This window comes from Anabrus simplex, chromosome 1 (assembly GCF_040414725.1).
Source record: "Anabrus simplex isolate iqAnaSimp1 chromosome 1, ASM4041472v1, whole genome shotgun sequence".
NCBI classification, from domain to species: Eukaryota; Metazoa; Arthropoda; class Insecta; order Orthoptera; family Tettigoniidae; genus Anabrus; species Anabrus simplex.
In genome coordinates, this window is record NC_090265.1 from 736,336,673 (window position 1) to 736,359,487 (window position 22,815).

Here is a 22,815-nt window from a genome sequence, read left to right on the forward strand (position 1 = left end):
CCGTATTTTCTGCTCCTCTTGTATTTGATCACTTTCTAGAACTTATGTCATCTTAGTGTAGGAGGTTACGGCCCACGATGGAAGAGAAGCTGGCGGAGATGGGAAGAGGAGAGGTTGGGGGGGGAGGCAATTTTTTCTTCTTTTGAACCCCCAGTGATGAAAGTCACGCGCCGCCACTGCTCTCGAGAACTACTTCTCGAACTGTAGAACTTCACGAGTGTGAAGGGAATGGGAAAGAACTTGTTCGCTGACGAACTACTTCAGCGGTTGCAGAGTAGTCTAGCGGGAAAGTTAAACATTTTGAAGTAGTTCGTGAAGTAGTTCATGAAGTAGTTCTTTCTTGGGAGCGAGAGTAAATGAACTAGTTCCCACAGGTGAACTGCTCCTTCCCATTACTATACTGTTGGTTTATAGTGAACATTTCTTATATCACGGTTACCTGGATTCCGTTTGCCTGTATATTTTCCCTTATGTTAGCGGCCATTAGTCTGTATTTCATTACTTCGAACTTTCTGCCGCACGATTTACGGAACTTTACCGCTATTCTCGGCAAATGACGATTTCAATGTCGCGATTCTAAATGACCAGGGCTATGAAATGGTACATCGTGATTATTTGACTCACATGCATAAAGGGAATGAGGAGGGTAGCAGTTTGAGTGTCTTCTGCAGATTGAAAGAAATCGGCTTCATTTCCTGTACCAAATCTTAGTTTTACATTAAATCCACCTGTTTGTTACTATATACTTGCTTTAAGCAAATTAATTATTTGTAACAGGTTTCATTCCTAGGAACGTCTTCAGCTACATAACGTTGCTTTTGCATGTTATAAATCTCATTCCATATTGTCGGTTATCATTTTAAAAATAAAAAGAATTTATAAGATTCCCCTTTTCAATACAAAACAAACCATCTGTTAGATGGCACAACGTCTATACATGTTTCAGCCTAATCTCAAGGCCATCTTCATCAAGGCCAGTACATTACATAAACAAATTTAAAATATTGATGAAGTAAAATACAATTATCATGATCGTTAAAGTAAAAAACATATTGATGTAAAAATTCTCTTTTCTGAAAGGCCGTTTTGATTGACAGTAAAACTTGCTGATTCTTTAAAATGAAACATTGTGTTGTACAATGTAATGAGACCATCAATAACGTGGTTAATAAGTATGCAACATCTGTAATGGAAAAAAAGAGAGTATGAGTGGATGAAAACAAATCAAAATATTTTGCAAAAATAAGGCTCAGTCTACTGACTTGTTAAAAAGCTGTCGTCTCAAGTGGTACGACCTTGTCAGTCTCAAGTCACATTGACACTAAGCTTATGTTTAGCTTTCAGTGTGTCTGTGCTGATATGGTTGGGTGGGGAAGACGACGAGGGGGGACGAATGAGGAGGGGTAAGGTAAGGTACGGGAGGGGGATATTGAGGGAAGGGCGGGTCTTGTTCTGGAATGTCGGAAGTGAAACTCGTTTTTATTCATAAATTGCTGACTGATGAGAGGGACAAAAGATTCCAATAATATAATTCTCTTCTCGTTAATTTCATTTAGGTTGTGTGAGGAATTGTTATATTGGTCAATATCGATATAAATATTATCCAATATATTGAGTAAGGGAGCTTTCTGTTCATAATGTAAGATCTTTCAATCCTGGTCAATTGTTGTGTATATGATTTTGCTCCCTACAATGTTCCCTCATGGCTGCATAGCAGTTATACTTCAAGGCGTTAAGATGTTCGGCGTATTTTATATTGAAACTACGGCCTGTTTGTCCTACGCGTGCTGAAAACCAAGACAGGCACTTTAATTTGTATATCCCCGAGTTTGTGAATTTGTTGTTGCCATTGATGGTATGAGAATTAAAAAATGTTTAGGCATTGGTGTGAATGGTCTTGAAAGCTATTTTTAAATAGCAAGGAAGCGATACCGAAGGTGAACGATTGCACACGTATAATCGCTCGTGACATCGGATGCGTCAGTGGTAGGGCTGTCACTGTAACCGAAGGATAATACACAGTTTAATATAGTAATTTTGAAGGGACAGCACAAAACGGCATTATAATGGGGCTCTCGTTAATTGCTGTACTCGCTACAGCGGACTTCTTTACGAAAATAAGTGGGGAGGGTTGAGTGGGCAGTGAAATGGGAAGGGGAGATGGATCTACTTATGTTCTAACCTAACTTAATACAAATTTCAATTCACTTAAATGGATGTTAAAAATTCGTCAGTATACAGCACTCTTGTTTATATATGATGTGTGTGTTTTTTCTTAGTTGTTAATTTTAAAATGTTTTTGAAAAGAACCTTTTTGTGTTGATGTTGCGTCTTAATTGAAAAACTGTTCTCTTAAGCTGCTCTTATTTTCTGATGTGCGTATTGTCATTCGGTTTAACTTGGTGAAAAAGTGTCTCTTAAATTTTTAAAAATTAAGGGATCGTCTGAAGCTGATTGCTGTCTTATTGATGTCATCAAAAATAATGTAGCCACACAGATGCACACGAGATGCTGTCAGTTGGTACAATTAATTTTATTCACATGAAAATGAAAACCTACAACCTGTTTTTCAGTCATTGACCGGGTCAGGGATGTTATGAATGAAGCAGATATAGGCTATTAGTACAATGGGGTCGCCACTCCCAAAGTGATTTCAATTAATGAATGATAGATGCTATGAAGTGAGAATGGAGAGTGTTGCCTGAATGAAAGATGACAGGGAAAACCGGAGTACCCGGAGAAAAACCTGTCCCGCCTCTGCTTTGTCCAGCACAAATCTCACATGGAGTGACCGGGATTTTCACCATGGTATCCAGCGGTGAGAGGCCGATGTGTTGCCGTCTGAGCCACGGAGGCTTTTATTCACATATATACACAAAACAATACACACATAACCTTAATCACAGTATCACAACAAACACTTCGATCAATCAATCAATCAATCAATCAATCAATCAACCAATCAATCAATCAATCAATCAATCAATCAATCAATCAATCAATCAATCAATCAATCAATCAATCAATCAATCAATCAATCAATCAATCAATCAATCAATCAATCAATCAATCAATCAATCAATCAATCACTACTTATCTGCATTTAGGTCAGTTGCCCAGGTGCCAGATTCCCTATCTGAACACAAATTCCATCTGTTGCACATCGTTGGAATCTCAAAGATATTCTCTTTGCAATAGCGCTGCTCTAAGTATTTATCCTCCTTGCTTGGCCTAACTACTGGGTAGAAACAAAAGAATGACACTAACCGCTGTTTGTTTTCACTATTGATTCCTCATTGCACGGTGTTTTGTGTTCTTTGCTAAATGATTACAATGTAAGGGAAACCTAGTGATGATGAAAATATTAATTGTGGTGAATATGACAGTGGTATTCTCGATATCGTTTTACCGACAACAGGTGGTGCTGACGGGACTTCACACTCGGATACTGTAAATATCATCAAATTTGCAAATTCTGTTCCTATCCCCAATAAACTACAATTTGCTGGGCAAGCAGGTTTAAAAATATACAAGGTTTTCTGAAAATGAATATCGGAGTTTTAAGGCTCTACATTGCTTATTACATTGAACTTACATTTGCAAATAATACATCAAGTCAAAGAGAAACTCAAACAGTTTGTCCTACAAGTGTTCAATGTGAACACCATTCGTCACACAGAGTAGAGTTGATCGCAGAGTTCACCCCACATCTCGTTCAGTGTGTCTGGAGTAATTGTTGCAACAGGTGTTTCAATTCTGTTTCCTTAAAACTCTCCACACTGACATCAACGGAACTGCTAATTCACGACAAGCCCTCCGAACTGATTTCTTGGGGCTACGCTTGAAAGACACTTTCACTTGCTCAAGATGTGCTTTTTTCGTTGGTCTTCTAGTACTCTTGCCTTTGCAAAGACAGCTGGTGTCTTCAAACTTATAACATCTGTGGATGTTATTATCACTTGGAGGATTACAGTGGAACTTAATATGGAACGCACATTGCACTGAGACTACAGATTCACCATCAACAGCGTCACATGCCCTCACTCCTTTATGAGCACTGCGCAGATGTTTGGAATTGAATCCAGGCTTTTGGCACGCAATCTAGTATACCACCACCTCCACTATGCTGACGGCCATCATCAGTGGGACTCGAACCGGCTAAACACAGCCTAAACGATCATGGCCAACAGGCGGGCTCGTTCAAATTATCCTAACTGAACACTGCATTTGTGAAGTTGCACTTAAGTAGGTTCCTATTCAACCATGGTGTACATGATGTGTAGATCTATTGTGCCTTTCTCCTTGTTCTTCCCTTCCCACAACAAAACTGAAAGTGGATGAATGAAGTGGAGGAAGATCTTGCATTAGGCCCACTTTAGACTACCGGAACACGACTGCTTATCATTACCTCAAAAAGTGCTTGCAATTTTTTTTCGAGTCACATGCCAGAAGACAGGGCACGACATGTCAGAAGCGAATGTAGGAGCCAGTAAAATTTCTTGCGTGCCAGACATAAAAAAATAATTTGCTTACCCCTGTAATATTAACCAGTTAAATCTCTCACTTCATCTTAATCACTATCAAATCACATTCACTACTCTAGATACTTCATTCAACCTTTAACCTTTAACCTTTCCACTGCCGAGTTTTAATGACCAGGCGAACCCTTCTAGGCCGGGTTCTTTTTAAGGAAGAAGCACTTTTACAGATACATTTTTACTGATACTATCAATGGAATGCATATCGTCCCCTTAGCCTAATACGGGGTCGGGGATGAAGTGAGATTATATTTTAAGGCTTATTTTTACGGCCAGATGCCCTTCCTGATGTCAACCTCAGTTGAGATGTTGATGAATATGAAATGAATGATGGTGAATGAAACTGGGTACGAAAGTGGAGGGAATCGGCTGTGGCTTATGAATAGGAACAGTCCCGGTATTTGCTTGGGAGTGCCAAAGGGAAACTATAAAGGAGAAAAACAGCTGACGGTGGATTTCGAACGCACTCGCCTGTCAAATGCAGAACTTGGCTACAATGCTGAAGCATGTTAACACGCAAGGCTACTCTGCTCGGTGATATTATTACTGAAATATAATATAAAATTGTTTATCCAAGAACTGGTATTATCAAAATCATTAACATTTAGGGGAAAAAAAATTTCTGAGGAGGGGGTGACAATTTCGCATGAGATTCATCATTACTACTTCGTCTCGCACTTTGTTGTAGTCTGTATCGCCCCCTATATATTATCCATCTTCATCATCAAAATATAGCTCTCCAGAATCACTGTATATGAGGAAACATTCACTTTCTTCATCAACAAGAGTTGAATATATACTTGCAGACTCCATGATGGCTACACGTTAGTGGGAAAGATTTTCCACTCCAACGAAGCTGAATTAACACCAGATCGCTTTCAAAACATGCGAAATGTACAGTCCCCAGAAGTGTTGGTGGTAGGGTTACCGACACTTCAGCCTTTGCCAGGAAGATGCGCTCCGGTGCGCCGTTGAAGGAGTCTTCACTGGAGTGAAGTGGGTCTTTACCCCACTATGTTTCTCTCACCAGATGTTGTGTACGGCAGCGAACGGCTGAGGGGGTTACTGAAACAGTAAGATCAAGGTGACAGAGAAGTGTTGTTGCTTGAGATTCGAGAGTACAATCTTTATTTGAGAGGAAGAGGGGCGGGCGGCATTGGTGGTGATGTGTGGAATGAAAGATGACAGGGAAAACCGGAGTACCCGGAGAAAATCCTGTCCCGCCTCCGCTTTGTCCAGCACAAATCTCACATGGAGTGACCTGGATTTGAACCACGGTATCCAGCAGTGAGAGGCAGACGCGTTGCCGTCTGAACCATGGAGGCTTTTATTCACATATATACACAAAATAATACACACATAACTTTTATCACAGTATCACAACTAACACTTCACTTCAAGAATACAATCAATCAATCAATCAATCAATCAATCAATCAATCAATTAATTAATTAATCAATCACGACTGATCTGCATTTAGGGTAGTTGCCCAGGTGGCAGATTCCCTATCTGAACACAAATTCCATCTGTTGCACATCATGGGAATCTCAAAGATATTCTCTTTGCAATAGCGCTGCTGTAAGTATTTATCCTCCTTGCTTGGCCCAACTACTGGGTAGAACAAAAGAATGACGCTAACCGCTGTTTATTTTCACTACGGGTTCCTCAATGCATGGTGTTTTGTGTTCTTTGCTAAATGATTACAATGAAAGGGAATTGTATTGTGATCATGATTTATTCATTGAAAGTGAGAGTTCATGTGAACCTAGTGATGATGAAAATGTTAATTGTGGTGAAGACGACAGTGGTATTCTCGATATCATTTTACCGACAACAGCTGGTGCTGACGGGACTTCACACTCGGATACTGCAAATACCCCCAAATTTGCATATTCTGTTCCTATCCCCGATAAACTACTATTTACTGGGCAAGCAGGTTTGAAAATATACAAGGTTTTCTGAAAATGAATATCGGAGTTTTAAGGCTCTATAGTGCTTATTACATTGAACTTACATTTGCAAATAATACATCACGTCAAAGAGAAACTCAAACAGTTTGTCCTACAAGTGTTCAATGTGAACTCCATTCGTCACACAGACATATAGAGTTGATAGCAGAGTTCACCCCACATCTCGTTCAGTGTGCCTGGAGTAATTGTTACAACAGGTGTTTCAATCCTGTCTTCTTAAAACTCTCCACACTGACATCACTGGAACTGCTAATTCACGACAAGCCCTCCGAACTGATTTCTTGGGGCTATGCGTGAAAGACACTTTCACTTGTTCAAGACGTGCTTTTTTTGTTGGTCGTCTGGTACTCTTGCCTTTTGCAAAGACAGCCGGTGTCTTCAAACTTATAACATCTATGAATGTTATTATCACTTGGAGGATTACAATGCAACTTAATATGGAACACACATTGCACTGAGACTACAGATTCACCATCAACAGCGTTACATGCCCTCACTCCATTATGAGCACTGCACAGAGGTTTGGAATTGAATCCAGGCTTTGGCACACAATCTAGTATACCACCACCTCCACTACGCTGACGGCCATTATTCTGATGGTGAAAATTTTTTCTACCAATGGGACTCGAACCGGCTAACCACGGTGTCAGACCATTGACGCTTCAAAGCCTAAACGATCACGGCCACCAGGCGGGCTAGTTCAAATTATCCTAATTGAACACTGCATTTGCGAAGTTGCACTTAAGTAGGTTCCTATTCAGCCATGGTGTACATGATGTGTAGATCTATTCTGCCTTTCTCTTTGTTCTTCCCTTCCCACAACAAAACTGAAAGTGGCTGAATGAAATGGAGGAAGATCTTGCATTAGGCCCACTTTAGACTACCGGAACATGACTACTTATCATTACCTCAAAAAGTGCTTGCAATTTTTATTCGAGTCACGCCAGAAGACAGGGCTGGGCAAGTCAGAAGCAAATGTAGGAGCCAGTAAAATTACCTGCGTGCCAGACATAAAAAATAATTTGCTTACCCCTGTAATATTAACCAGTTCAATCTCTCACTTCATCTTAATCACTATCAAATCACATTCACTACTCTAGATACTTCATTTAACCTTTCCACTGCTGAGTTTTAATGACCAGGCGAACCCTTCTGGGCCGGGTTCTCTTTTAATAGAAGAAGCACTTTTACAGATACATTTTTGCTGATACTATCAACGGAATGCATATCGTCCCCTTAGCCCAATACGGGGTCGGGGATGAATAGGCTTATAGGCTTATGAATAGGAACTGTCCCGGTATTTGCTTGAGAGTGCAAAAGGGAAACTATAAAGGAGAAAAAATTCTCAGGACAGCTGACGGTGGGGTTCGAACGCACTCGCCTGTCAAATGCAGAGCTTGGCTACAATGCCGTAGCATGTTAACATGCAAGGCTACTCTGCTCGGTGATATTATTACTGAAATATAATATAAAATTGTTGATCCAAGAACTGGTATTATCAAAATCATTAACATTTAGGGAAAAAAGATTTTTCTGAGGAGGGGGTGACAATTTCGCATGAGATCCATCATTACTAGTTCGTCTCGCACTTTGTTGTAGTTCTGTATTGCCCCCTATATATTATCCATCTTCATCATCAAAATATAGCTCTTCAGAATCACTGTTTATGAGGAAACATTCACTTTCTTCATCAACAAGAGTTGAATATATACTTGAAGACTCCATGATGGCTACACGTCAGTGGGAAAGATTTTCCACTCCAACGAAGCTGATTTAACACCAGATCGCTTTCAAGACATGCGAAATGGAGTGCCATATCTGACATACAGAAATTCTTTGAGCATTTCCATGGAATTTCAAAGCATGGCACTATATCCCGTTCATGTATGAGATTGGTGGAGTACACACTGCACCAAAACGTACATATACAGGTTTGGCGGGCGAGGCACGGCGTTCATTAAAATATGTATATATTGTACCAGTAAATAGTCCGACTTTATGAATTAATATTATGGTTAGCATGAAGTAGGTCTCAGGGTAATTCTGGGTGGTTTCTAGCTAGGGTTTGGTACAGGAGGCAGGGTCCTATCTATAAGAAATTTTTTAAATAGATTGAATAATAGTTTTTTATATTCAGTTAATGCATTTCAAAGTGAACATCACCTTAGTGTTGATAGTCGCTGTCTTCAACATCGCCTTTTGATGTCCCGTGCTCCCAGTTCACCAGGCTGAACGGGGCTGGAACACATTCTGAAAGTCGCCAATATTACGTTGAGATAAGGCCGGAATATCCAGGTTCGTTAGATATGGGTTTGAGTCTTCAACATTCGATGTTCTGGATTATCTCCAACGTTCTCCGATGATGATGCGGTGTAATCACTCATCACATAACTTATACGAGTGTCCAGAATTACACAGTCCCCCGACACTTTGGTTTAACAGCACTGTTTCATTTAATGTGGTTGGGATATGCAGTCGAATTCACCCTTAATCTTGTAGATAGAATTTATAAGTTCACTAAAGATGAAGATGCGGATAGCATCGAGATTGGAAGAAAATAAAGCACAGTTCATGAATAGAAATAATGAAACTGAAAATTGTTCATGCACTTGGCACAGTTCGCAGTGACTTTCCACTAAATAAAGTAGCACTTGACATTGAAAGAAATGTATGACTGCTCTAGAGTTTATCAAAGACACTGCTGTCAGTCATGAAAAAACACTAAACACTTTGACGAAGAAATAAGGTTGAAATGAAAAGCACAGTTCGTTGTTAGGCGCACTTGACATTAAATAAAATATGTGACTGTTCTAGAGTTTATCAAAGACATTGCTGCCAGTCACGCACAAATAATTTACACACTGTTCATAAGAAATAATACACAATTTTGAATTGGATAAAGAACACAGTTTTAGTTTGGAGTGAAACCTTGGTGTCGTAGCACACGATTATGGTAATCACTTGCATTAATACTCTGAAAGTTCGAATACTTTCATAAACACTCTAAATACCAATGAAATTATGCTGACTGAGATATTTCAAAATGTCACAGTTTATAGTATAACGTAGCAGTGTCACAATGAAATTAAATATGTTTGTACAGATGCTAAGTTTCACACGAGCTAGGTGGTAATAAACTCAGTTCTACAAGAACAAAAGTAAGTTGCATCGAGAAGTTTCTACATGCAATACCCGACTTGTCGTAATCAGAGTTCCAATACGTGCACAGATTACAAGTTTAACTTGATTGATAGACTTGATTGATATATTAGGGTTCACCACACGCACAGTTGATAAGTTCAACATGACTGTCAGTGTTTAAGTCCCACATGAAGACTTTGAATATTCAAAGGTAGACTCTGTCAGCACTTTGACGAACACTGCAGCGTGAAGAATCAGGCAGAACACCCAACTATGACTGTCTGATCTGGGTAAAGTGAGCTCTCCTTATATTCAGTTCGGGGTTCCTACATCATCATATAACGTGATCTCTTGAGGCTGACGCGAAGCCCTCGACGGATTTCCTTGAGATTCACAATTTGGGATGTTTATGTTATCCTCCTCAGAATGAAGTATAACTCAAGTCGCTGCGATTAATATTGGAGAAGTTTTGAATTTTTGTCAATGGAGTGTTCGCGAAGGTGTGATGTTCATATCCAGAATATACCAGGCCATGCAGGCTACATGTGGTGTCAGGCGGGTAGACTATATTGTCCCTGCAGCTACTTCACACACATATCTATTGGCACCTCGCCTGTTCGCTCCTCCAAACGTAAATAAACCAAATTCACTCTGAACGTCTTGCGTGATGATGAAGTATAATTAATGGCCAAAAAATACGGCATGTACAGGTCGTAACCGGTACAATATATATATATATATATATATATATATATATATATATATATATATGTAGGTTTGGCGTTGAATGGGTTAATGGGTCAAATGTACTAAGACCAGAGCAGTTGTTATTACATAGTAGTCCAGCACCCAAGGAAAATAGTGAATAAAATCTGGTGCCAAGAGCGGCAAAAGCAAAGGTTTAAGTTATCGATGTAATGGTTAAAGGCGATCACGAGATGTAGGGCTATCGGATGCTCATACTGATTCGAGTCAATGTTCAGGTGTTACCACCGCTTATGACTGTTTCTAAACCTAATAATCTCTGTAATTATATACACTGGAGGGATGACAACAACAACAACAAAAATAAATTACCTTAGGAACAAATTTTATCATGGAGTTATTTTAAATGCCTCCAAATTAATGTTTTATGCGTTGCTATTTTCAGAGTAGAAATACATTCCAAAAATATTGTTTTTCTTCAGAATGGAGTTTAGCAGTTACAATTTGAAAATGTTAGCTGCCTATACATTTCTTTCCGGCACCATGACGTGTGAGCACCTGGGATTTCTCGAGCCCTGCCATAAGATATAATGTTTTGGTTATTTTTAAAATGTATTTAAGTTGTTGAACCTCTCAAGTCTGCCAGCTCAATTCTCTTCTGATAAAGTGTCCTTTTTGCTTACAGTTAAAATCAAAGATGATGAAGCGGAGTTATCAGCAACCGCAGAAGCAAAGCAAGAGCCTCCAGTACCGGTCGAGCCTGAAGATGTTCGTAAAGCGGGTGCGAAGGATCCAGTGGCACAGGTGGAGTCAAAGGAACTAGTGGAGCCAGCCGAGTCCAAGAATGCAGCACTGGACCAACAGGTTACGGAGCCAGAGAAGAAGGAGGAGGCAAAGCTCGTGGACCAAGACGCCATTCACAAAGAGGATGAGGAGTTGGCCGAAGCAAAGAACAGGGCAGAAAATGATGCCGAGAAGAAAGACACTGAACTTCTGCGTAAACTCGAGGAGCACGAAGAGCAACAAATAAAATATCTTCAAGAGCAGAAACAGATTTTTCAAGCGCTGCAAGAGCACAAGAAGGAGATAGAAAGGACTAAGAACCTCACAGTAGAACAAGTTAACAAAGTCGTTGGCGGCGATGGTGCAAAGGAAGTCGGTGTTCCTGAACAAGTAGTCCTGGCCAAGGATAGTCAGCAGAAAATTGTTGTCCAGAGAAAGCTAATGTTCCAGCCATGAACAATCCAAATATTGACCAGATAAAAGTTGTTACCACAGATACAATTAAACTTCCTGAACAGACAGTCCTAACCAAGACCAGTTCAAACATCCAACAAAATGAATTTATCCCAGAAAAACTTAAAATTCCTGAACAGAGATTCGCAGTCGAAGACAAACCTAGTATCTTACAAAATGAAGTTACCCCAGGAAGACCTAAAAATCCAGAACAGAGATTCCCAGCCGAAGAAAATCCAAATATGTCACAAAACAGTTATCCCAGACAAAGTTAAAATTCCAGAACAGAGGTTCCCAGTCAAGAACATTCCAAGTATCATTCAACAGCAGATAGCTCATATTGCTGAACAAGATGGCTTGGTCAAAGATGGTGTGAATATTGCGCAGCAGAAAGTTATCCCGGTGAAAATCCACTTTCCAGTGCAGGAGACAAATTTCAAAAGGACGCTCTTCAGAATGTTGCTGGGAATGCAGTGGGGAACATGAAGGCAAACGGTCTTAAAACAAATCTTGTTTACAGTGAGGGAGCTTATCACAAGCAGGACTCGATAATGAAGTCGCCAAGGTGAAGGCGGGGAAACCAGGTGAGCAGTCGAATGCCACATTACATTTGTCCCTACAGCTAAGACTCATAATCATATTTCCTTATTCAGTTTGATATCTGTATTCATGTAACATAAAAACTTTCCACACTGTCCGGCTCCATGGCTAAATGGTTAGCGTGCTGGCCTTTGGTCACTCACGTCCTGGGTTCGATTCCCGGCAGCGTTGGGTATTTAACCTTAATTGGTTAATTTCGCTGGCACGGGGGCTGGGTGTATGTGTCGTCTTCATCATCATTTCATCCTCATCACAATGCACAGGTCGCCTCCGGGCGTCTAATCAAAAGACCTGCATCTAGCGAGCCGAACTTCTCCTTGGGCACTCCCGGCACTAAAAGCCATACGCCTTTTCATTTCAAACACACAACAATTTCAATATAAATTATGCACTGTAAACAAACCTGTAAAAATACACACTATTATACAAAGAATGATATGTTTCATTCTACAAATTCTATCAAATCACTTAAAAGATCCATATATATGTACAATATTGTTTACGTTGCTTAAACTTGTCAATGATAGAGAGTTAGGTGATAATATGGACAAGTAATAACAGATAATGAATTTATAAGTCACAAACGAAAGATAAGTTCCACCTAATCAATACTATTTTATTGTCACATGTAGGACCGGTTTCGACCTCTCAAAAGGTCATCCTCAGCTACACTAGAATTGCATTTACATATTATGCGTCATATTGAGAGCTAATGACATACTCTAGAATTCAATGATTTTAAAGTGGTTATACCCATGCTGAGAATTCAATATTATACAATTACAAAAATTAATTGCTCTTATTACACTCAATGTACATATGTAAGAAACTAATATGAGTTCGTCTTTTCTTTAATGTGATGAGTATGTCGGAGTATTTTTAACATAGGCATTTGCCTAGTCAGTTTAATTGATCTCCAATCTTTTGAGTATTTAGTCCTGTATGAAATGAACTTAGTTGAACAATTGTAAAATAATCAGTATTATAGTCGTTTTAACAATAATTTACTCTAAATGTAGAGATATACATGTTGATAGTTCAATAAAACAAATGACTAGCCAAAATAAAAAATTAGTAAATATACTTTAACGTGCTTTACTGCACTGTTGATTGTCTAATGCGGCAGGTAATAGTGTTTCTTGCATTGTACTGTTTGTGTTATATTAGAATAATAAGAAGTTAGCACATAAACAAACAATTAAACACATTAAAACGATAAAAGTCACAATACAAATTAGTGGACATGGTTTAACTTAATTAAAATGTTGACTGTCTAAAGCGGCAGATAATAGTAGTTCTTGCGTTTTTGCAATGCGTATTATGTTAGAATTATGTGAAATAGCTCATAAGCAAATCTCTTGTTATGTTATTATTTGCTTTACGTCGCACCGACACAGATAGGTCTTATGGCGACGATGGGGCAGGAAGGGCTAGGAGTGGGAAGGAAGCGGCCGTGGCCTTAATTAAGGTACAGCCCCAGCATTTGCCTGGTGTGAAAATGGGAAACCACGTAAAACCATCTTCAGGGCTGCCGACAGTGGGGTTCGAACCCACGATCTCCCGAATACTGGATACTGGCCGCACTTAAGCGACTGCAGCTATCGAGCTCGGTAGCAAAACACTTAAACACATTAAAACATTAAAATCACTGCAATTTGTGTTGGATGTAAACTTCAGATGACAGACATGAACATGTCAACGCTATTAAGTATAATCATTTCTCTGCAATAGGACAGCATATGCATGATTACAAACATAATTTTACAGATATAGATAATGATTTGAAAATATTAAATACAAATCCGAAAGGCCCTTTGCTTAATATATACGAGGAGTTATACATAACATTTGATCAATATACTAATTCCAATTATAATATCAATGAACTGAGAAAACCAACATTTTATTTAATAAAATTATCCCAATTGTAAAGAATGATTACATCAAATTAGTTAACAAACAGCGTCATATGCAAGCCATAGCGCAGACAGCGGACACGCCCGGCTCTGCCCATACACACAACAAGGCTTCCCCCACACACCCCTCCAACCCCTCCTCAACAGCCGACAACATTATCAGAAGTACAAGGTACAATACGCGACAGACAGCCAAACAGCAAACATCTCAACCACCCCACAGCAGTAAGTAAATTTTCATAGAACTCACACTAGTATTCAACTTTTATTTCAATCAGAATTTCTAATTCAATCATTTCGACTTGCAGATATTAACCATCATAAGAAAGGAAAGAGCCACCATTAACGACCTTGGATTCAAAAAGTGAACAATTTCTAGAACAAATAGATTATCCAAAAGTTATACATACTAAATTGGAAAGTGGTTGAGTAATATTCAATACATATTAGCAATGATTACATTAATTTAAGCTTAAAACTTGCAAACAACATTTGTATTGTATTGTGATTTTTATCGTTTTAATGTGTTTAATTGTTTGTTTATGTGCTAACTTCTTATTACTCTAATATAACACGAACTGTACAACGCAAGAAACACTATTACATTAGATAATCAACAGTGCAGTCAAGCACATTAAATTATATTTACTAATTTTTTATTTTGGCTAGTCATTTGTTTTATTGAACTATCAACCTGTATATCTCTACATTTAAAGTAAATTATTGTTAAAACGACTATAATACTGATTATTTTACAATTGTTCAACTAAGTTCATTTCATACAGGACTAAATACTCAAAAGATTGGAGATCAATTAAACTGACTAGGCAAATACCTATGTTAAAAATACTCCGACATACTCATCACAATAAAGAAAAGACGAACTCATATTAGTTTCTTACATATGTACATTGAGTGTAATAAGAGCAATTAATTTTTGTAATTGTATAATATTGAATTCTCAGCATGGGTATAACCACTTTAAAATAATTGAATTCTAGAGTATGCCATTAGCTCTCAATATGAGGCATAATATGTTAAATGCAATTCTAGTATAGCCGAGGATGACCTTTTGAGAGGTCGAAACCGGTCCTACATGTGACAATAAAATAGTATTGATTAGGTGGAAAGTTTCTTTCATTTATGACTTATGGTGACTATCAATACAGAATAAAAAATGAAATTTATCAATCAAGATAATGAATTTACAAGTATTAACACATTCTCTAGACTGCTGATGCTAAGTCCGTTGTCACCAAACACTGTTTAAGGACTCTGGTCATGGAGAGGCAAATGGAAAGTTTTGGGCATAGCATACTGTTGGCGGAGAGGCAAGGGGAAGCAGGGGAGTAATGAGTGGAACATTGTGGGTTCTTCCTATTGGATGTTATAATCTAAAATACTGTACTGTGGAGTCAGGATGGGGAAATAGGGGTGGAGCAAGTGTAGCATTCTGGAACCTCCCTTCATCACTGGAAGGGAAGAGAAGGTTATTATGTATTTTATGTAATATGGATGAATGCAAGTTAATGATTTTAGGTAAATAAAGTATGGAATTGAAATAGGGAGTATCTGTTAGATGTTAATATTATGATAAACCACACTCTAAAGGCTGTTAAGCGTTAATTTCAAGAGTAAATGTTGCCCAAATGTTATGTAGGTAGAGCAAAGAGGGGGCAATTTTTAAAGTATTTATGGTCATTTAGGTTGGTTACATCAGCTTTTTTGTGATGTAAATTTTGATTGCTTCCTTTATATTCAAAGATTCAAGTATGGCTTCATTATTAACAAACTTTGTATTCATCATCATTTAGCATACTTTCGTGCCATTGGGAGGGTGTATATTGCCCCCTATTTCCTGCGTAGTCTCAGCTGGTGAGCGAGAGTCCTAGAGGTGAACCGTTCGTTAACTGGTGTCACTAATTTTTAAGGGCAGTTAATAGGACAAGGACTGACGACAATGGAAAAACAAACAATTTAAAAATAAGGTTTGATATTTATTGCTAATAGCACACCTTTAAACAAAAATTTAACAAAATTTTACAAACAAAAACTTGAGGTTGTTATGCATTTTCTTCTCATAAGACAGTTTTATACAATTCTGACTCTCTTGTCCTTCCACATTGAAGCATGAATTACACTGAAATGTAAATAAATTTTAAAATTAGCCTCCATCTGGCTTGAAGAAAACAAAATTGTTGAGGGTGAACCTCATCTTAACTTCTTTGAACAGTGAACTTAATAGAAACTGGCTATTGCGATAGCATAATTTCAACTCAGGAAAATAGAACATTTCTCTTAGTGAAAAAATCTTTGAATGATAATAGTGTTGTGAATATCTCAAGATAATGCTGAAATATACACATCATAATTTCATCTTAATTATGGATAGATTCCACTGATATTGAAAAATTTCCCAACAAAAATTTGAATAAATTACATTCTCAAGAATATTTTAATTAATGTAATTTCAAACAATTATGTTGATTTAAAACTTCACAAGTGTAATTATGACCTTAAAAAAGCATTCTTTCCATGAAAATCCTGCAAAATGTGATTGAAATTAATTTGTGACATTTATAAATTAACGTTACACAACACAATGGAAAATTTTACAATATTTAAAAAGAAAAGATAAAATTTGTTTATGCGAGGTTGAAATGGATCGGGCCTATTCATTTTTAACAGCACATCAATGTAGAACTTTACTTAAATACACTATAAAATTCAGTAAACATAATTAATTTCTACAAAATAAACCAGCACAAACAACGCCGGAATAACCTGAGCCCACCATGGTGAACACGTCGTTAGGTTAAAACCACATTTGAATAAATCACAAGAAAAAATATACCTAACTACTGCATTCACTCCATATTCACACATGTGATACAAGAATTTTACCTATATTATTTAAAAATGAATTCTAGAATTTAATTTTAGGTTATGATTTTTATCATAATCCTATCAATGGAATAGTCAGATGACAGTATTTGGTAAATTGTTACATCCGACAGTCAGTTACATGTGATTGAATATTGACAATCACTTTTAAAAGAAAATAGCAGGATTAATACAATGTCGATCACATACAAATTCAGCAATATAATACTCAGAAGAACTTCCTCTTCATCTTAAGATGCTGTCTCCAAGCTGGGGTTGGCAATCAATGGAACTAGCTCTGATCTTGACAGCACAGAATGGAATGCCACTTCAGTAGTATGGCAGTGCCATGTTTGAAAGACTTTCAGCCACGAATTTCATCTTTTCCCAGCAGATCTCTTCCCCTGTATCTTTCCTTCGATAATAAGCTGTAATAACTGATATACTTCACCTCTCATGATATGTCCTAGGTATTCTGTTTCCTCTGTTTTATGGTCAGCAGTAGTTCTTTTTGCTTTTTCATCTGACTAAGGTCCTGAACATTTGAGATTTTCATTACCCAAGATATCCGCAAGAGACTGAGATACAGGTACATTTCAAAGGCATCAATACGTTTTTCTATAACTGGAATCAGAGTCCAGCATTCACATCCATATAGGAGAACTGGTCAACAATTATCATGCACATCATTAAGGTTAAACGTCAATGTCACCTGACACATGGTCAATGAGTCACGTTAAATTGTTATTATTGCCAAATGTCATCAATATCAAATAACACGTGCTCAAAATTTGCAGAATGCATTGTAACCCAATACACATGCTTCTCCAAAAAATCCACAAATTAATCCCACAGGGTCACCATATTCCAGGCTCATACTGCAATTCCTCAACAGAGCACACATTAAATATCTCGCAAGAACAGCAAATATTATTTATCACTTTATTTCAACTGGGCCTTAAAAATTATTATTTTTTTTTTTGCTAGGGGCTTTACGTCGCACAGACACAGATAGGTCTTATGGCGACGATGGGATAGGAAAGGCCTAGGAGTTGGAAGGAAGCGGCCGTGGCCTTAATTAAGGTACAGCCCCAGCATTTGCCTGGTGTGAAAATGGGAAACCACGGAAAACCATTTTCAGGGCTGCCGATAGTGGGATTCGAACCTACTATCTCCCGGATGCAAAAATTATTATTATTATTATTATTATTATTATTATTATTATTATTATTATTATTATTATTATTATTATTAGTGGTGATTTATAGTCCTAACACAAATCTGAATTTAACACTGAATTCGATGACACTATCCTGCATAAATCCACAGTAATGCATAAGATGAACTGCACACCGAAGTACGTCATATAAGACACAACGTAAATTTGTCCCACACGAGTTCATAAATGTAGAATTGTTTAATTAAATTATATTTTATCCAAGAGGTCCATTACTTTTAAACATTATGTTTGAACAGCAAACTACACTAAAAGAATCCAAATAACATTCACGCTCAATGTAACAACACTAACGACACCAGTAGAATGAAGTATGAAAATATTGAAAAATTGCGCTGATCTGATATAAATACTAATAGAAATGAAGAGGCACATACTACTTCTACATAGATGGACAGTAATAATATTGCAAAATTTACTTAAATTTGTGATAAGACACGGTCTCTTTCCAAGTGGCTGAATCTGCTCACATGTTGCAGGTGGTGCTGGTCGCTTTCTCCCTCATGTTAGAATGTGCCTACATTTAGCACAACATGATGACAGCAAAGTCCATTTTCCTAGGTGAATTATTTGCTCCTCTTGAAGATAGGCGTAGATGGTTATTGTGAATTGTAGAGGTCCTCTTCTTTCTTGAAGTTCTGATGGTGGCTGAAACTGACACAAACAGCTTTATAAAGTTTATCAAGTATGACCACGTCGAATAAATAGCTTGATGAACACACTTAACTTGAAGCTCACAAAAATCTGCAGCAATACAGAATCACAATTAAAGAGAGATTGTATGCATTTTTCGCGAGCTTATATACCCTCGGCTGTGGAGGTGTGGCACATTCCTGACACACATAATTGTTTGTCTTGATGTTCTGTGATAGGCTGTAATTCTTTCCAGAAATTACTGGGCTCCGATTGAGTTTTGACATGCGCAAGTACATGCAGAAGCAACCTTGAAAAATTCCTGGCTGGTCACGTGACTACCATATGTTTATTGATCGTCAGGCTGGAATAATCAATAGTCTGCACACTCCCCAAAACTGGTCAAACCACCTCTCTCAATGAGAACACACCCATTCACAAATAAAACATCACACTGCACTCCCAATGAAATAATGTTGTTAGCCATTAAGAACGCATAATATTCTTCTTCTTTTGCTACCGCATTTCCCACACATGTGGGGTCGCGGGTGCGAACTGCGTCGCACATGTGGATTTAGCTCTGTTTTACGGCTGGATGACCTTCCTGCCTCCAACCCTATAGGGAGGGATGAAATTACAATTGAGTGTTTCTGTGGTGGTTGGTAGTGTAGTGTGTAGTGTGAACATCAAGAAGAGAGTGTTGGGATGGACACAAATATCCAAATATCCAGTCCCCAAGCCAGAAGAATTAATCAGAAGAGATTAAAATCCCCGACCCAGCTGGGAATCAAACCCAGGACCCTCTGAACTGAAGGCCAGTACACTGACCATTCAGCCAACGAGTCGGACTTTAAGAACACGTAATAAAAATGCTTATTATGAGCCAAACTTGAAGGGTACAATATAGCACATAAGATTCTCCATCGTTTCCTCTCATCCCACCAGCTTTGTTTGAGTCTTCTCCTCTCTTTACCCTTTTCAACCATCTTGTCTCTCAGTCTTCCACTCATCTACTAGCTGCCAACTCCAATCTAGTGCACTCTTCTTGGTATATGTACCTGACCTGCCCGAACTTGTCCCTATTCTCTTTTGTAGTTTAGTTTATTGCCTTTCTTACATGGCAAGGCTCAGACTATGAAGCCTGCTATTATGCCAAACTATAACATGCAACACCATTATTCACTTTATAGAATAATGTAAATGCATAGGAAAGTCAGTAAATACCTGCAATTTTGCTCTAATCATCTTCAGGTTGGCTCTAAGGCATTGTATGCTCACCAGCTGTTGGATGGTGTAGACGGCTGCACCACACTCTATTTGCACCATGGAAGAGCAGCATTCCGTAATTTTTTTTTCTGTGGTCTGAGGATGTACCAGGAGCAGAAAATTATAGAAGACATTCAGCACAATACAGGAACAATGTTTTGCTACAGCGAAGTGATTACCAGTGGAATGAAGAGTTCAAGAGGGATTGCAGAAGCGTGAAGGATGAAGAAAGATACGGGCGTCCATCTGCAGACATAACTCAAGCCAATATTGAACCAGTGTGTGATATGATCCTGAATAACAGATGAGTGACTGTTCTATGAACTTCCACTCCTGGTACATCCTCAGATCACAAAATACTTATGACGGAACACTGTTCTTTCTTGATGCAAACAGAGTGTGCTGCGGTCATTTTTACGTCGCAACAGCGCAAGCTGTACTGATCTGATAACGCTGAAACCTACCACAGATGTAGACAATGGTGTCACCTAGTGGCTAGTGAACACACAACGCCATATAGCCAACCTAAGACAATCAGAGCAGAATTGCAGACTCTTTTTGACCTGTCTTCGTAGTATACATGTTGTCGTTGTCGTTGGCAGTTTCTCGCCTGCAGTTCTGTAACCCTTAGTCTACACAATGAAGGTGGATCTGATGGCTTATCAGAACAATTCTTGCATAAAACATGCAGCCAAACATATTGTATCCAATGGAAGGTGGGGAACGTGGCAGTGTTTGATGTAGTTTCTTTCTCTGGTGAGTTTCCTCTTCCTGTCTTTGACGTTCCTGCTCAAACTGTGCAACTGCAGCTGAGATGGTAGAATGCCAGCAAGGGCGATCCAATGTGAGAGTATGCCAAGTATTTGGGTTTATATCTACTTTTCTCATGGTCTGCTTAAGTTGGTCTTCATATCGCTTCAGAGGAGCACCACGAGTCCTTTTGCCAGTGCTGATAACTAATAACTAAATATTAGGTTTTTATTATGTTAGTGAGATCTACTTTCTACAGATATGAGTTCCACATTAAGCACTTCCTTTTAAATAGCCTTGGATTTCCTTTGCCACTAATTTCAGCTGGGACTGAATTCCAGGAACGTATGGTAGAGATATAAATGAGTTGTTGTACGAGTTACTATGATTAATGGGAATGGACAAGAGGACTCGTGTGGATGACCTTAAGGGAGCTCTATCAGAAGGGGACAGGTACCGTATTTAAAGTCCATTTTGCTTGTTTGCAGTACACTGTGGAGAAGGAAAACAGCGTGCTATTTATGTTGTTTGGTCAATCTTACCCATGACAGCTGAGAGAGGAAAGTGCTAATATGTGTTTAGACTGGGTTATTTAATATGAATTGAGCACAAGCATTGTAAGCTCGCTGTAGTTGATATGAAAGTGTTTTGCTCATACTATCATAAACTACATCTCTGAAGTCAAATACTGGGAATATTAGACTCTGAACTATAGTTTCCTTCTGTTTCTTAGAAGGAAGTCTCTCATCCTTTTTGGCAGAATGTAATGAATAGGTTCCTTTTGGGGATCTTTGACGAATCTTTGTGACATTGTTCCGACCAACTTAAATATTTATTGAACATTACTCCAAGGTTCTTTACACGATCACAATGTTTTTGGGATTCCAGTGGGTATAGATGTGTTTTGTATTTTAACATGTGATTTATAAGTACCAATTATTATGACCTGTGATTTTGATGGGTTCACTTTCACCATGTCTGCTAGTTCACTCTTTAACATTTGCTAGGTCTTCGTTTAACTTAGTGATTGACTTGTTTAAGTCATTAGGCTTTGTGTGAATGGATAATTGGATTTTATCTGCATAGGTGATATTTACAGTTGGTCAACATCTCACATAAGTCGTTTATGTACAATGAGAACAGAAGAGACAACAATACTCCACCCTGTGCCAAGCCCGCCTTAGTGGTTTGCAATGAAGATGTATCGTTTCCCACTGATACACACTACTGATGACCACTAAGATAGACAAAAGAGTGACTGAATGGGTGGCTATTTTTCTAGAAAATAGAACTCGCAGAATTAGAGTAGGCAAAGCTTTATCTGCCCCAGTAACAATTAACAGGGGAATTCCTCAAGGCAGTATTATTGGACCTTTATGTCTTCTTATATATATGTATATATGTATAAAATATACGAGTTAAAAAGTGCAATAAGCGGGCGAGTTGGCCATGCATTAGGGGTGTGCAGCTGTGATCTTGCATCCAGGAGATAGTGGATTTGAGCCCCACTGTCGGCAGCTCTGAAGATGTATTTTCGTGGTTTCCCATTTTCAAATCAGGCAAATACTGGGTCTATACCTTAAATAAGGCCACAGCTGCTTCCTTCCCACTCCTAAGCTTTTCCCATCTCATCATTACCATCAGACCTATCTGTGTCGGTGTGACGTAAAACTAATTGTAAAAATATATATATAATCAGAGACAAGGCTTTATGAGGATGCTGTTGTTTTGTCTACAGTAATAAATAGGGCCCGGATTTTTTAAAAATGCATATGCGCATATGCAATTGCATATTTTGACATATTTTGAGGGTTAGTGCATATTCTAGACGTAACAGCATATTCCGGTATATAATGTCTGAATTTAAGGATAAGAACTACTAAATAAATCTGTTTTGTACATCCCTAGCTAGTTGCCTATTTTATGTGCATCCCTCGCT

The 22,815-nt window shown here is 38.3% G+C and overlaps 1 long non-coding RNA gene across 1 annotated transcript in view; it reads left to right on the forward strand.

The window, feature by feature from the left end:
- The first annotated feature begins 3,367 nt into the window (after positions 1 to 3,367).
- The window catches only part of LOC137496970 (uncharacterized), a 45,569-nt gene continuing 26,121 nt past the window's right edge, over positions 3,368 to 22,815 (forward strand). The window contains exons 1-2 of the long non-coding RNA XR_011017551.1: positions 3,368 to 3,450; positions 11,041 to 12,175. This is a non-coding gene — a long non-coding RNA (uncharacterized lncRNA). The remainder of the gene's footprint in view (positions 3,451 to 11,040; positions 12,176 to 22,815) is intronic.